At 43.0% G+C, this 16,681-nt stretch overlaps 1 protein-coding gene across 2 annotated transcripts in view; it reads right to left on the bottom strand.

Moving 5' to 3' along the window:
* FNDC3B (fibronectin type III domain containing 3B) overlaps positions 1–16,681 on the bottom strand; it is a 282,075-nt gene that overhangs the window by 115,084 nt on the left and 150,310 nt on the right. The window lies entirely within an intron of this gene.

Genomic DNA, 16,681 nt, shown 5'->3' on the forward strand with positions numbered 1-16,681 from the left:
TGACTGGAAGGTTTTTTGTTTGTTTATTTGACATCTTTCCGCAAGGCCTGCAAGACAGAGTTGTTCCACCAGGCCTTTGGTCAGGGCCCAGCCTGACTCCCTCCTCTGGCAACCTGCACAGAACTTTGCTTAACGGTTGCCATTAATTTGATTTTAATTAATTTTTATAATGAAATGTTTTAGAATGTTGGATTATTTGATTGTTTGATTGTTTGATTGTTGTTAGCCGCCCTGAGCCTGGCTTTGGCTGGGGAGGGCGGGATATAAATAAAATTTATTATTATTATTATTATATAGACATAAAGTGAAAATAATAATATGAACGTGTTTCCAGGCAAAAGTGAGTGAAGCCACATTACACCAGTTGCATATAACTGGTGTTTTTATTGGAATTTCTGAACCAATTCAATCTACAGTCACTATTCTAGAATTATAATCAGCAAACACCAGTGCCAATTTTGTGAACAACTGATCTATTACATTTGTTTTCCACAAGCAGCTTAGGGTGGCATACTTGAAATCACACTATTTTTACCTCCAGGTCAAACCTACAAGGTAGGTCAGGCTGACACATGTTGACTTCCGAAGGCCAGACAGCGAGTTTCATGGCTGGGCAGCGAATTGAGCAAGTCTCCTCAGCCAAAATGCAACACTATCAGCTCTTCTAACCATGCCCCTCAAAATCTACACCAGACTCCCACAAGCCAGTGCCCTCTAGATGTTTTGGTCTATACCACCCCTTGGCCCCAAACATCTGGATGGCACCAGGCTGGGTGCAAGAGAAGGCCTTCAAGAAGGCTGGCACTATACCCCAGAAGTGGTCGTGCCCATCATATGGCTTTGCATAGAATTCAATCTTCTGGAGGTCTAAGTCCACAACAAGCCACCCTCAGTAAATAATAATAATCTAATCTGGCAAACATTCTACGATTTATAAATCACTTTAAGAGTCTGTAAAGGGCTTCACATATATAATGCTGGAATCCTTAGAACCCCATGCAGTAGGTCAGTATTATTGTAGGGGTTGTGGGGGATGAGGCTGAGAGACACTGGCTCACTCAAAGCAACCTAGTGAGATCACAGCACATCATGAGAGATACAAACCAGGAACTTTCCAAATTTGCACCTTGGTCTCCTTAGCCGTTGTGATACATCAGTTCTTGAAACTGCTTAGTGATCCACACACCCTGACTGGCATTCACAAAGGTCTGCAGGCACACGTTAACTATCACGACAACACATACAACCACACAAAATCAGATGGATAATACTGGGGGAAGGTCTGAGCCTTATTGTCCCTGGGCAAGTGAGCTGGTTGCTGCTCAGTTTTAAGCCTACATGTGGCATCTGCATTAACACCTATTGAGCAAACAGGTACAGTAAGGTAAAGGAGCAAAGGGAATAGCCATTCACAAGGATCTCCAGTTTGTAACCCACTGGCCTAGATGAAACTTTCCCTTCCAAAAGTTTCCGATCGCGCTCAGTTTTTACATATGTGAAGAACTATCTCAGGAACATATGAAGACCACAAAACTCATTACCTCAGCAGTTTGGATTAACCAAGGAATGTGGTTATATAAGCAAGAGACTTAAAAGTTTCCACTCAAAACTCCAACCTTGGATGTTGAAAGTTCCTTTCTGAAGTATCAAATGCAAATACAGCAGCTCATGTGCCATAAGCATTAGGGCGCCGAGCTACATAAATCTAGGTAAAATGGAAAATAGGAAACCATACAGGGAATGGTATAAAGACACCATATGTCTTACTTCTACAATGATTCTAACTGAAATGCCGGAAGACGTCTAAAATTCCAGGTCTGGAAATTTCACCATCAAGAGGCAAGCTTTCCACAAACTTAAATTACAAATTGGTGGCTTTCTGGTTATGACCAAAACGCCTTGGTCACAACATCAGAAATAAAGTCTCTTCTTCTTGCATTCTATCATGAGATATGCTGTGCCATTGCTCAGTGATAGAAGTATCTGTTTTGCATGCAAAATGTCTTGGGTTCAATCCTGGCGTCTCCAGGTAGGGTTGTGAATGTTTCAAACCCTCAATATTGAGCTCGATGGACCAATGATTTGACTCAATGTAAGGCAGCCTCCTACGTTTCCTATAAGTACAGCTGGGAGTACATAGGCCATAACTTTTGCAGATGCATTTATTTGCAAGGCTTGTCTTAAACTGAGGCAAAGCGGAGTGACACAGATACTCACAGACACCTTGAAACAGTTGTTAAAAGCTTCCGGTCTCCATCAAGATAAAATTATCCGTCACTAAGACCCATTAGAAGCAATGGGAACTAAAGTCAGACATGCACCATTAGTTTATATGGAATTTAGGCCCCCCCCCAAGCCTCAATGAATTGAGTCTTACTTCTGAGTAGACACGGTTAGGACTGCAAGTGTGGCTTTCTCTAGCTGGATCAAGAGTGTAGCATTTAACTGATCAGCTTCTCAAAAGCTGTCCTGGGCTCCATGGGTATTACTTATCGCAATACACATCCACCCCCAATCACATTTTATCTATCGTTAAAATACGTCCTTATGAGGGCTTTTTTAAAGCCAGCACCTCTCAGATGAGAGCCATTGCCATTCTAAAAGAACAAGGGAGGCGTTTGTGATGAGTATAGAAATATAGCACTGGTCCTTATTAACAAGTCCCTATCGGATATGTCAAAATCTCCTCAAAATTAACACACATGCCCTGCAATTCGAGAATTACAAAAAAAATTCTACACTTTTAAGTTCTCACACCTAAGCAGGCGCTAACTGCTTTGACACTCAAATTGGCCCCGTTATAGAACCTGTCTGAGAAACATCTGTCAATCTGTCTATAAAGTAACAGCCGCCATTCGGGATGAAACCGAACTCTCACATGGAACAGACTCCGTTGTCTGTAAATGCCTCGGATTCAATGTTTTAAAAATTGCATTTTATCATCAGAAGTGCTTTGCACAAGCAGACTCTTAACCTCAGGTGTGACCCTCAGACTGTTAAAGTCATTTGGGGAAAGGGCTTTAAAGAATGTTGGACAGGTGAATGATTTACTGCTATATGATGTTTTCTTCGCTGCCTCTATTTCAGGGCTGGGCAAATGACTTTAGCACACATTTCATTTCTCGTCTCCCGTTGCCGCTATCAAAACAACTTGGAAGTGGGGACTCTGCGTTAGACCTAGAAACCGTCTCTCGCCTGGGACAACTCAGTGCATCTATTAAAAGACTGGCCTTGGCAACACGACCCACATAAACGAATGCTAAACTCACAGAAAGAAACACTGCAATTTTATATACTGCTGTTTTATCGTGGGTTTTGACCATATATATATATTAAAGGGACGCGGGTGGCGCTGTGGGTTAAACCACAGAGCCTAGGACTTGCCGATCAGAAGGTTGGCGGTTCGAATCCCCGTGACGGGGTGAGCTCCCATTGCTCGGTCCCTGCTCCTGCCAACCTAGCAGTTCAAAAGCACGTCAAGTGCAAGTAGATAAATAGGCACCACTCCGGCGGGAAGGTAAACGGCGTTTCCGTGCACTGCTCTGGTTCGCCAGAAGTGGCTTAGTCATGCTGGCCACATGACCCGGAAGCTGTATGCCAGCTCCCTCGGCCAATAAAGCGAGATGAGCGCTGCAACCCCAGAGTCAGTCACGACTGGACCTAATGGTCAGGGGTCCCTTTACCTATATATATGCATGCCAAAGATGGCTTGCAAGAAGACAATAAGAACTTGCAAATATCAATGGCAAGAGTCATTTCCTGATTGGATAGAACTTAGCACTTAGAAACAATTTGTAAGGAAGGAACCATTTGTAAATTATTATCAATAATAATAATAATAATAATAATAATTTATTTGTACCACACTCATCTGACTAGGTTGCCCCAGCCACTCTAGGCGGCTTCCAACAAATATATAAACATAATAAAGCATCAAACATTAAGGGCTGCCTTCAGATGTCTTCTAAAAGTTGTATAGTTAATTTTCTCCTTGAAATCTGATGGAAGAGTATTCCACAAGGCAGTCACCACTAATGAGAAGGCCCTCTGCCTGGTTCCCTGTAACTCCACAGAGGGAAGAGCCAAGAGCTCAGTAGTAGAGCAGAAGAACCCAGGTTCAATCCCTAGTATCTCTAAGGTAGGGCTGGGAGATGTCCATGTTTGGAACCCTGGAAAACTGGTGCCAGTCTGGTATCCCCTCACTCACTCGTCCAATTCTCTTGTGCTCCCCAAAGAATTAGATCAGATTTATCCAGTAGGAAGGGATAAAAGCTGGCCAGGAAGGGATGAAAGCTCCATGCCAATCTTCTCCCCAACTCTGTTGGGGAACCTTGTGCCCATTAAGTCACGTAAATGTTGGCTCATTTCATGGGAAAGGGGGTACAGGCTGGCTATCTCCCTTCTCCCACCTCCCCACCCCAGAGCATTCAGTCCAAGTTCTTACCTCCACAACCATGGAGGAAAGACAAGACAAGGTGCAGAGATCCTAGAGGACCAAGCCCCATCCTGTTTTGGGGTCAACATGGGCTCAAGCCTAGTTACTTTCACTGGATATATAGCACGAAAATTAAATTAGGTTTGCAGCATTTCGCCAAAGCCAAGGTGTTCAACACAAACATATTTCCAAATTTAGGATGCAATCCAATACACATTTACCTGACAATTCTGTTCCAGTCATGCATAGGAATACGCTTGTTCTTATTTCTGAGCTCCTACGGCAAAATTCCATAATATATACAATGTTGGCAGTTATTGGTCTCCGCATATCTCCCCCCCCCTTGATTTGGTGGCATCAGAAATGTTCAAGGCATGGCCCCCAGGTGCATAATTGAGTGCAAGGAGCATAGCCTCAGGGTCTGCAATGTTGCTCATAGCACTTGGGCAGACTTTTCTTGAAAGGGTATACGTTGCCATCTCCCAGTGCTGCTGATTTCATATTAGCTAATCTCTCAACAAGGGGACGCAGATGGCACTGTGGGTTAAACCACAGAGCCTAGGGCTTGCCGATCAGAAGGTCGGCGGTTCGAATCCCCGTGACGGGGTGAGCTCCCGTTGCTCGGTCCTTGCTCCTGCCAACCTAGCAGTTCGAAAGCACACCAGTGCAAGTACCTTCCGGCGGGAAGGTAAACGGCGTTTCCGTGCACTGCTCTGGTTCACCAGAAGTGGCTTAGTCATGCTGGCCACATGACCCGGAAGCTGTACGCCGGCTCCCTCAGCCAATAAAGCGAGATGAGTGCCGCAACCCCAGAGTTGGCCACGACTGGACCTAATTGTCAGGGGTCCCTTTACCTTTACCTTTAATCTCCTGACTCTGGTTTCTTTAAATCAGGGATGGGGAACCTGTGGCTTCCCAGAAGTTGCTGGACTCCAACTCCCATCAACCTCAGTCAATGGCCATGCTGGCTGAGGCTGATGGGTGCTTAAGTCCAGCATCTGGACCACAAGTTCCCTAACCCTGCTTTAGATGTAAGCAACACAAACCACACTTTAGCAAAGTGATACTTCATTAGGGCTGGGCAACAGCCGGCTTTCAACATTGTGATATATCACCAACTAAACATCACAATATATCACGATGACTGAAATAAGGATGGAGTTGGCATTGGTTGGCTTCACGGTTTTCCCCACATTGTGATTTTTTGCATGATTCACAATATATTGCCATGTCAAAAATTATGAAACCATTTTTATGATATGGACTTCAAACCAGTTTTTGGTGATCTATCAATATATCGCCTAATGTTGGCTGTTTGCTGTAATAAACATTGCCTGACTGACAATATATTGCCCGGCCCTATACTTCATATTGTTGATTGTGAATTTTGAGATGTGCTGCTTGTCAAGGAGAGGAGCAATTCTGTCCATTCTTGTCAATGCAATTTGGAAATGCCAGAATTCCCTTTTCTACAAAACTACTGAAAGCACATCCTCTACTGTAGACATATGAATTGCTGGATCAGTTGGACCATTCTGTTTCAAATAGTGGACATGAAGGGAAAGGTCTTATCATATTCATCCCAAATAGATTATGTATGTATGTATGCATGCATGCTTATACACAGACACCCTATGCATATGGAAGGTCCATTTAGTGGGAATAGAATACAGGCATTGACAGACATAAAACTACTTCCATAAATATGACCAATCTCTCCCTCTCTCTCTCTCTTTAAAAAAAGCCTTCTAAAACAATGGCAATCTCTGTATCTTGCAAGGTACCCAATTTGCATCAGGCCACCCCGAACTCTCTCATGGGATTGCTGTGAGGAAGAATAAGTTAATAGGATTGTGAGGCATTTCACACATTTAAAAGCACTAAAACAACAACGGTAGCAAATATCACATTCTGGCAGTGCCCTTATTAGCACAACACGGTAATTGCACAGCCTGGCTGAGCGAACGCCCAGATGAAATCCAGCCAAGGCGATCACATCCTCAGATTTCCATCATTTTCCAGAAGCAATCTCAATTCTGCAGCAGTGAGAGCGGTCATATCCCCTGCCTATTTTTCTTTTCTCTTCTAGAATGAAGTCATGTCTTGTTTCAGGAAATTCTGTCTAATTAATCACCTTCCCAGCTTTAATCCCCAACTTCTCCTTTTTTTGAAATAATGACTGTAACAAAGACACATTTTGGGGGGAGGGGAGGGATCATATAATTTCATTGTACACATTAATTAAATCCCTTTTGCTAACTTTCTTTACTACTGCTGCTAGCATTATGTAGGCATCTTCTACCAAATTCTCCCTTAGCCTTCCGTTATCTAAGTTACTGTACATTGCTATTCTAAGGCTTTCCCAGTTTATTTCCTTCTATAGAAACTTATTTGTAAAAGACAATTCTAATGCCTGCCACTATAGTGTTATAATTAATTTTAAGTTCCACCCTAAACATACCTAAATTAGCTCTCCGCTCTTTTTAACTCCTCACCAGCAATCAGCATTATGGCTGAGCGATACCTGGTTTTCAACGTCATTACCCATATTTTTCGCTCTATAAGATGCACCAGACCACAAGACGCACCTAGATTTTGGAGGAGGAAAACAAGAAAAAAAAATATTCTGAATCTCAGAAGCCAGAACAGCAAGAGGGATCGCTGCACAGCGAAAGCAGAAATCCCTCTTGCTGTTCTGGCTTTTGTGATTTCCCCTTACTTTTTAGGAGGGAAAAAGTGAGTCTTATAGAGCAAAAAATACAGTATACATCACTTGCTAAACATCGTGATATACCGATATATCACAATGTCTGAAATAAGGGTGGAGTCATTGGGCTGGCTTAATGGTTTTCCCCACATTGTGATTTTTGCATAACAGACACACACACACACACACACACACACACACACACATTTGTTATATACCACCAGGTCAAAAATTATGAAACCAGTATCACGAGATGAACTTCAAACCGGTTTTGGACAATATATAGACCAGCCCTAACAACACACATCATGATTCGCGGGTCAAAAATTATGAAACCGGATCAAAAATTATGAAACCAATTATCACAATATGGACCAGTTTTGGAAAATATATTTACATATCACCCAGTCCTACACAACATAAAATACAATATGGGCAACCTGCACATCCAAAACATGTGGTCTCTTTTACATTTCAATTAGCCACATCAGTGTGCTTCAGAACATATGGAACAGAAGAGAAGAAGAGTTTTGGATTTGATATCCTGCTTTATCACTACCCGAAGGAGTCTCAAAGTGGCTCACATTCTCCTTTCCCTTCCTCCCCCACAACAAACATTCTGTGAGGCGAGTGGGGCTGAGAGACTTCAGAGAAGTGTGACTAGCCCAAGGTCACCCAGCAGCTGCATGTGGAGGAGTGGGGAAGCGAACCCGGTTCACCAGATTACGAGTCTACCACTCTTAACCATTACACCACACTGACTCTTAACTACTACACCACACTGGCTCCAAATGTCCTCTGATTCACCCTCCCACAATTGGCAAAGCTTTTCCCTTGTCAAAAAGCTGTTCTGTAGAGTAACAATGTGATTGGAGTGGCTTGGACCATCACCACACCATCAACTTAACTTCCACATGGTGCTAAACGTAGAGCCCCAAGAAGCTCAAAAGCCAGTGCAACTCAAGCCAGGACAGCCCAAACTCTCCAAAGTTCCCTTTTGCTTCTGTGATTCGTAGTTCATGGGCGGCGCAGCGAGTGTCATAAGAAACTATAAGAACGTTATGTTGCATTGGTTCTCCAACTTCATATCCAGGAAGGAGCGTGTTTTAGTGGAAGAGCATCTGCCATGTGAAAGCAGCATGAGAAGATCAGACATTAATAGCCCAAAACTGGAAGACGTCAAAAATCCCAACCATAAATGATTGGCAATCTAAATTATTTGAATATATAGAATTGGCAAAAATGACACAGAAAATAAGAAACCAAAAAGGTACAAAGTTTAATAATGAATGGAATAAATTTATGACATATATTGAAACAGAGGTAAAAAATTTAAAAATCACAGTAGGCTCGATATAACGCCTGCAATGTAAAGAGATTTAAGAAAATGAAACTGCAGATAGAAAACCTTTTGTAACATATTCCGAAACCGAGTTGAAGGGAAGTCAATTATTGTTGTGTTATTTAGTTATTTAGTTATTTTAAATTTAATTTGTTGATGTTTTATGTTATGTAATGTCTTTCATTTAATTTTCGGGGTTTTTTTTTCCTGTTTGTCTTTTTGTTATGTTAATGTTTGGTGTTGTATAATGAATTGAAATTAATAAAAAGAATTAAAAAAGAAGAAGATCAGACAGAAATGCTAGTATTGCAATCAGGGAAGCTAGCGCAACATTCCCCATGTCCACCCTCTGTCCATCACTGGGAAAGTTACGTGCAAGACACAACCACAGAACACTGGATGCATTCTAAGTCCACTCACAGGGTGTCCCAAAGACGTGCAAACAGCGTGCTATGGAACAAGCCCGCTCCAATATGCAGGAGGTCCTCGTCAACCACAAATGGAAAGGGTTCTGCGACAGAAGGAAGCCTGGAAGCCACTGGTGTAACTAGCCAAATCAATTAATTGTCTTTGGTGTGTGTGGTTCAGCAAACTGCACCCAAAAGGATTATGTCATAAGTGCTGCTCTTTCTTTCACATGACTGGGTACAAACAGCAGGAAGCTGGCCTTCGATAGGGTGAAGTCAGTCTGCCTCTCTTTGCACGCTCCACCAAAACAGATGATCAAAAGTGATGGAACAGGAAGCCAAAGATGGCCTAAGAAAGCAAGTGGAGAGTTTACCTCATGCAGAAAAAGCAATTCTGGGACAGTCAGTCCTCATGTGAAAATTGGAAGGGGGGATGTGGCAGGGACACAAAACTTGGGATCGCAGCCAAGGTCTAGCTGACCTCAAAAGCAAGCTGCAGACTATAAAATGTTCCTTTTGTTTTTGATCAAGAAAATATACATAACTAACTGGTCCATTTGAGCAACTAACTCATCTATTTATCCATCCTCCTGTTTGTCAACCACCCAGAAAGGCTGGGGCAACCCAGCCAGATGGGCAGGATACTAATTAATTAATTTAATTAATTAATAATATATCAAATGTACACTTCTTGTTTGCTAGGACACAAGTTATGTCAGTATTCCAAGCACAGGATGCCACTATTGAGAATATGAGATTTTCTTTGTTTCAGGTCACATGTAACTACTCCTCAAGAGCACTTATGTATCTAGCCAATGGTTATCACACCAGTGAAAATGCACATAACATTCTCTGGTGGACCTGTATGAAGCCTAGAAATTCCACCAGCCCCAGGAGACCTTATGTTCAGTCTTATAATGAAACCTCTCTCTCCAGTGATGATAAAGCCACAGTCATACGATGAACAAGAAAAGCAAAAGAGCAGGTACCCAACCACTGGTAGCCCAGAAAGTCAAAACTTCAGTCTTTATCATAATAATAGAATCATAGAGTTGGAAGAGACCTAAATGGTCATCTAGACCAATCCCCTGCAAAACCAAGAACTTCAGCTAAAGCATCCCTGTCACATGGGCATCCAACCTCTCGTTAAAAACCTCCAAGGGCGGAGATATTAAAAGCATATGCATTTTCTAAGTCTGGAGGCTTATCACTGGCGGACTTTAAAATGTCAGTGGTGCCAAACCTGTGGTGTCACCCTGCCCCCAAACCATAGCTGTCAACGCTTCCTTTTTTAAAGGGAAATTCCCTTATTCCGAATAGGATTCCTCGCAAGAAAAGGGAAAAGTTGACAGCTATGCTCCAAACGCGCTCTGACCTTAAACAGCCAGAACCCACGAGAAGGAAGAATCAGCAGGCACAGGGATACCCTAAAGTTTGTAGAAGTGGAGGGGGAAATATTTTGAACCCCCCCCCCCGTTACTGGCGTAGAGAAGGCACAACCCAAAAGCAGCCCAACAAAGACCAGCGTTAACAGCCGCAGAAGGAAAATGTGAGAATTCTGAAATGAAGGATTGTGAAAGACTAAAACGTTCCGTTAAAAGTCTTCATCTAAGAGTGTGCTTATGCACAGAAAGCCAGATGTTTAAGTTTCAGAAGAAAACAAAAGTAAATTTTAAAATGCAAGGCGGGGGTCTGAGCTTAGTGGCAGAATGCACATGTTTCATGCAGAATGTCGCAGATACAACAGCAGGCCAGGGAAGCTTTTTTTAAAAAAAGGATTTCAGTGAACGCAGTTGGGAGAAGCAATCTGTCTGCGATGCTGAAGAGCTGCAGCAACTGAGAATAGATGGCACTGGGGCTGCGTGGACCAGTAGTCTGTCTGATAACTACGCTGTTGCTTCGTATGTTTCCAGTCTTAAAGGGCATGCTGGAGCTGAATTGGCTTTCCTAATCCCGGTGTATGGAAGTGAGAGCTGGACCATAAAGAGGGCTGATCGCTGAAAAATTAATGCTTTTGAATTCTGGTGTTGGAGGAGACTCTTGAGAGTCCCATGGACTGCAAGAAGATCAAACCTATCCATTCTGAAGGAAATCAGCCCTGAGTGCTCACTGGAAGGACAGATCATGAAGCTGAGACTCCAATACTTTGGCCACCTCATGAGAAGAGAAGACTCCCTGGAAAAGACCCTGATGTTGGGAAAGATGGAGGGCACAAGGAGAAGGGGACGACAGAGGACGAGATGGTTGGATAGTGTTCTCGAAGCTACAAACATGAGTCTGACCAAACTGCGGGAGGCAGTGGAAGACAGGAGTGCCTGGCGTGCTCTGGTCCATGGGGTCACGAAGAGTCGGACAAGACTAAACAACTAAACAACAACAACAAATCCCGGTGCAGTGCTGACCCAAGCCAGTGAGAAACAAATCCTATTTGCAAAGCTCCACCCCAGTTTCTGCATCTTGGTCACACACTATGGCATGATGGAATGTTGGGAACTGATTTTTCTGAGATTTGATAGGATAAATATCCGCCGCTGCCCCCCCCCCCCGACCAGGCACCATATTCCATATATTTTTGCAACTGGAAAATAGAACCTGCGTTAACAACTTTTAAGAATAAAACAAAATACATCTTCAGCTGCTCCAATAAACCTTTGCTGGCTCAGCCTCTGCTGCTGCAAAAGCACTTGCAAAAGAAGTATTTCACAATAACTCTACGCATCGAAAATAAGGCTGCAGATCCCAGGGCAATTTACCAGCTGGGCTACAGTTTGTAAATCACATCTGTCTAGACTGTAAGTCAAGAGATAAACATCTGTCTAAAATCAGCTAACTAGGACAGTGAACGCTGCTAAAGAAATCAGGTTAACTATTGTAAAGAAAAGGGGGTGGAATCCATGGAAGTATCTTTTTTAAAAAACAACAACAACCAGCTACATCAAATTAATCAACCAACACACACAAGCCAAAACATTTCTCAGTGAATTGAAACTAGCAGCCTGTTGATTATGGGATAAATTTTAGGCTGAAACTGACACTCAGAATTAAGATTTTGGAGTAGTGGTGGTGGTGGGGAGAAGTCACGCTTAGCAGGAAGTCACATGAGCACTATCACAGTCTTGGAACACCTATCAAGTATTCATGCATTACATAGCGTCTGCATTTAATGTTTGTATTCCCAACAGATATGCGTGGAATGCACATTCATCCCTAACCTACTGAATGAGCCGGGTTTTTCTTTTCTTTTTTATGTCAATTATAGTCACATGCCCGTAAAGACTCTCCAGTGCTTCCCTTCCGCAGACCATGTTGGTTTTGAGCTGCTATAGACTAATCAGCCCGGAGGCAAGGCCTTGTTCTGACCCTGGAAAAAAAAAGCCTGATGACAAAACCTGCAGAGAAGCGCATTCTGAAAAGTGGTTGCTATCCCAGCCTTGTAAAGAAGATCACAAAAACCTAGTATGCCTGCAGGGGAATTTTCTCTCCTTCTCTCTAAAGCCTGCTGAAAGGCTAGCATCCTTCTGGACGAAAGGTGTTTATTTCTTTCTGTTGTTTGTGCCGTTTTCAAAAAACTATTTTCAGCTGTTCTTATGGTATGTAAATCACCTATAAAAGGCTATTCGTCATCACTGTTAGAATTATTTCCTTGCTGGCATGGGGGGGGGGGAAATAACTTCAGTTTAGTGCAAACATAGACACTCTGGGAGAGATGTTGCAGTCATCCTGCTGCTGTTCTGAGTTAAACCATGGTTTGGCTGAAGCATGTCATCCTAACCCAAGTTTATCGCTCTCCTGTCTAATCACAAGCTGTAAGCAAGGTTTGTGGCTTGTGGTTTATCCAGAAAAGCAAAATCCTAAGCTTGGGTTCAGATGACATACTAAGTCAAACACGGCTTCGCTCAGCATAGCAACAAGAGGGGAGGAGCAAAATGGCCGCAATTGTCTCTCTGACAGACATTGTATTCACACTAAACCATGGTTTGGCTTATTGTGACATGCAAACCAGGCCATTATACCTGCATCTTTCCCCTGGCTCATATAACCTTAAAAAGATACCTATTAGTATACTTTCGTTTTGCTAAGCTTTTTGGGCAGAGCCAATATCTTGATTTCCCTGCTCAAGTGGTTTTACAGCTTCCTTTTTGTTTATGAAGATTTTATTTTGAAATTAAGTTGGGAATACAGGCAACAAGACAGGCAGACCACCAATCAATACAACAAGATCACTAATTAACTGCAATGGGGAAATGAAACTGGATGGCTTGGCTTGTGGGATAGGGTTAAGACAACCTGAGGTGAGGTTTGCGGAGAGTATGGATGTGTAACTGAATCACAGTCAGGAAAGCGGGGAGAAATATGCATCTGTATTTGATTGGACTGTGGTCAAAAGCTTGAAGAAGCTGGAAAATGGAAACCATGGTGCCACAGTGCCTTTTTAAATATTGGAATTCTTTCTTTGTCATTTGTGCCGATTTTGTTCATTATCCTCACGTCTCCCGAGTTTTATCAAGCCGCTGCTGTTTAGAAGGTTGCTTGGGAGATTTCCAGTTATGCGCTAGGTAGGATTTCACTGCTACAGAAAACTGTTTAAGAAGGTCTTAATGCCAGATACATTTTTTTTTTTAAAGTAGGCATTATATTTATATTCCTTTTATCGCTGCCAGCAACCAAGACCTCGTTTAAAATGTACCTTTTGATGAGTAAAGTAATGTTGCCTGTAGATGCCTTCCCTTGCATTTAGGGTTAGAATGGGCACCTGGGTTCCTTTGTTTTCCCTCTTGGGAAAAACAAAACAGTTTGGAGATTTTATAGTAGTCTTTGGGTCACCTACCCACACAGAGCAATCTCATAAAGATATTTTGCCTGCATAGACCAAAATAACCTATTGCCTGCTACGAAAAACAACACCGGGGAGACGATCTGCAGAGAGTCTGTGTGTGGCAGTGGATAACGCATGGCGGCTTCCAGATGTTCTGGACAATTCCCATTATCCATGACCATTGGTTATGCCGGGGGTGATGGGAGCTGCAGTCCAAAGCATCTGGAAGGCACCACGTAAACCACCCCTGCCCATCTTGCATGTTGCAACGTGAAGGCGATTTAAGGCCTGGGGTGGGGTTGAGGCTGGGGGGGGGGGGAGAGAAGAACTATAAAGCCAAGATTCAAAACTGAAACAAACAATTTAGTGTTCTGCAGCCGCAGATGTTATGGCTTCCAAGGCTCCTCCAGCTGCGCTGCATATGAATTTCACAATTGTCTCTGCTCAGAAATGCAGGAAGGACTTTCTGCTCCCTCCCTCCCCGCTTCACAACTAGCCATCCAAGTTTTTATCAGCATCGATCCTCCACATTCTCCAGCGGCTGCTTCCAAATGTTTTTACAAACATCCTGCAGGAATATAACCAGCCGTTTGGTGGCCGCTGGAGTACGCACAGTAAAAAAAAGATGAGTTTGCTATTCTAAGGCACATCTCCATCTAGCAACCTCGATACTCTGGAGAAAGGAACTGTGATGTGGCAGGATTTAAGAAAGACAAAATCAGACAAGCACAACTGCCCTCAACAAGTGTTGGCATCCGGAGTCACCAAGTAGCAGTATTCTCCACACTGATTGGCAAGCAGTGATCCAGGGTTTCATCCAACAGGGGACTTGCCCCAGCCCTAAGTGGAGAGACCATAGACTGAACATGGGACCTTCTGCATGCAAAGGATCATAGATTCATAGAATCATAGAGAGGAAGGGACCCCAAGGGTCATCTATTTCAACCATCTGCAATGCAGGAATCTCAGCTAAAGCATCCATGACAGATGGGCATCCAACCTCTGCTGAAAAACCTCAAAGGAAGGAGAGTCCACCATCTCTCGAGCGAGTCTGTTCCACTGTCGATCAGCTCTTGCCACCAGAAAGTTCTTCCTGATGTTTAATCGGAATCTCCTTTCCTGTAACTTTAATCGTTTGGTTCAGGTCCTAGCCTTGGGAGCAGTAGAAAACAAGCTGAGATACCTTCTCTCAGTCTCCTCTTATCTAGACGAAACACACCCAATCCCCTCAACTGTTCCTCATCAGGCATCATTTCCGGACCCTTGATCACCTTGGTCACCCTCCTCCGCACACGTTCCACCTTCTCAATATCTTTCTTCAAATGTGGTGCCCAGAACTGGACATAGTACTCTAGGTGAGGTCTGACCAAGGCAGAAGGTACCAAGGTACTACGACATCCCTTGCTATGCAAACTGAGTCCGGTTTGTTTTTGTTACAAATTTATATTATAAATTAATTTATTATAAAATGGTACTTATTTTTTGGTGTATGAGAGATGGACTTTTTAAAAATTCCTCACTAATGACACGCGAACACACCCCTGCATTTAAATGAAATTTAAAAATGCAGTATTTTTAAAATGCTGAGTGCAAAATCAAACAACTTCACTGGATTTTATGTCTGAATTCCCAAATCCATCCAATAGATAGGCGTTCTACAGTGCATTACGCAAGTAAGTATACCAGCTACTTTTTTTTTTTAGTCAGCGATGCTATGGGAACCTTAGAAAATGAATTAAAGTCTGCTACATTTTATAATGCGCTGTGAAATGTCTATAAAATTGTGCGTACAGATGGGACAATCAACTTTTGATGCAAGAAAGGGGGTGGGAGGCATGTGAAATTTCAAGCAAATATTTCAGTGCCTCTCCACTTAACTGCGGATCAGTTTTTCCCTTTTTTTAAAACAACAACAACACTTCAGTGTGCTTAACAATGATCTTTTCTCAATCATCTGTTACTATAGAAACAATAGAGTTGTTTGCACAGTGACTTCGTCCAGCAAATACGATGCAACAAGTTAGTCCTTGTTTCCCTTCACTACCATGGGAAGAACTGGGATCCTGGAGACCAGGACAGAGATTCAAGTGTCTGCTAATCCCAGTTTTAAAACCAATTTCCTCCATGGCTTTGGAGGGATTCGCATAACTCCCCCTCACTTCTGTTTTCCCACCTCAGCGGCACATCTGTGAGAATCAGCTTGCGCAGAAGGAGGAAAAAACGAAACATGTAAAGCAAGCAAGCAATATTCGTGGGGGACGCCGCCGCACTATTTCTGTAATTCACCTCTATTTACACCTACGTTTACAGGAATGTCATTCTATTTGTGAAGAACTGCGCTATATTTTTGAAAGCAGCTGAATAATCCTGCTAGCTAAATATAGTTTGGAGCTCTAGCAAAGCGCTGTGTTAAAAACCTATCCAAGTACCAGTAATACTCCTCTCTGCAGGAATTTTTTTTTGGGGGGGGGAGAGAGCCTGAGAATATAAATTGGTTGTGGAGCCTGTTGTGATGGACAGTTTACTTCCTGGAGAGGTTTGGCTTGGGAGTGCGGGATCCATTAGGACGGTCTGCCCCCAGAGACTTATGGGGTCTGAGGGATTCCTCATTGTTCTGAGGAGCGTCCCAGATGACACGGCTGACATTCCTGCCGAGATTCTTCTCTTGGGATGGAACTGAGAGGTGGCCTCGATGATAACTGTGCAGATCATCTTAATACTATAGCGGCCAGCATGCAACGAAACAGGAAGTTCAACAGCTACAGTGCAGTGGCATAAATCCCAATCTGAATTATGATCAAACTTGGCTCAAAGAACATTACTGCACCTACCATGAGGTGCTGATGACTGCAAGAAAAGCTTACTTTTGTCACCACCACAGCATCCACAAATAGCACTCTGGCCCAATTCAAAGTGCTGGCTTTGACCTACGAAGCCTTAGAAGGCTCAGGACCACAATACCTCAAGGGCCGTC

The sequence above is a fragment of the Podarcis pityusensis genome, assembly GCF_964106645.2.
Source record: "Podarcis pityusensis genome assembly, chromosome: 5".
In the NCBI taxonomy this organism is placed as follows: Eukaryota; Metazoa; Chordata; class Lepidosauria; order Squamata; family Lacertidae; genus Podarcis; species Podarcis pityusensis.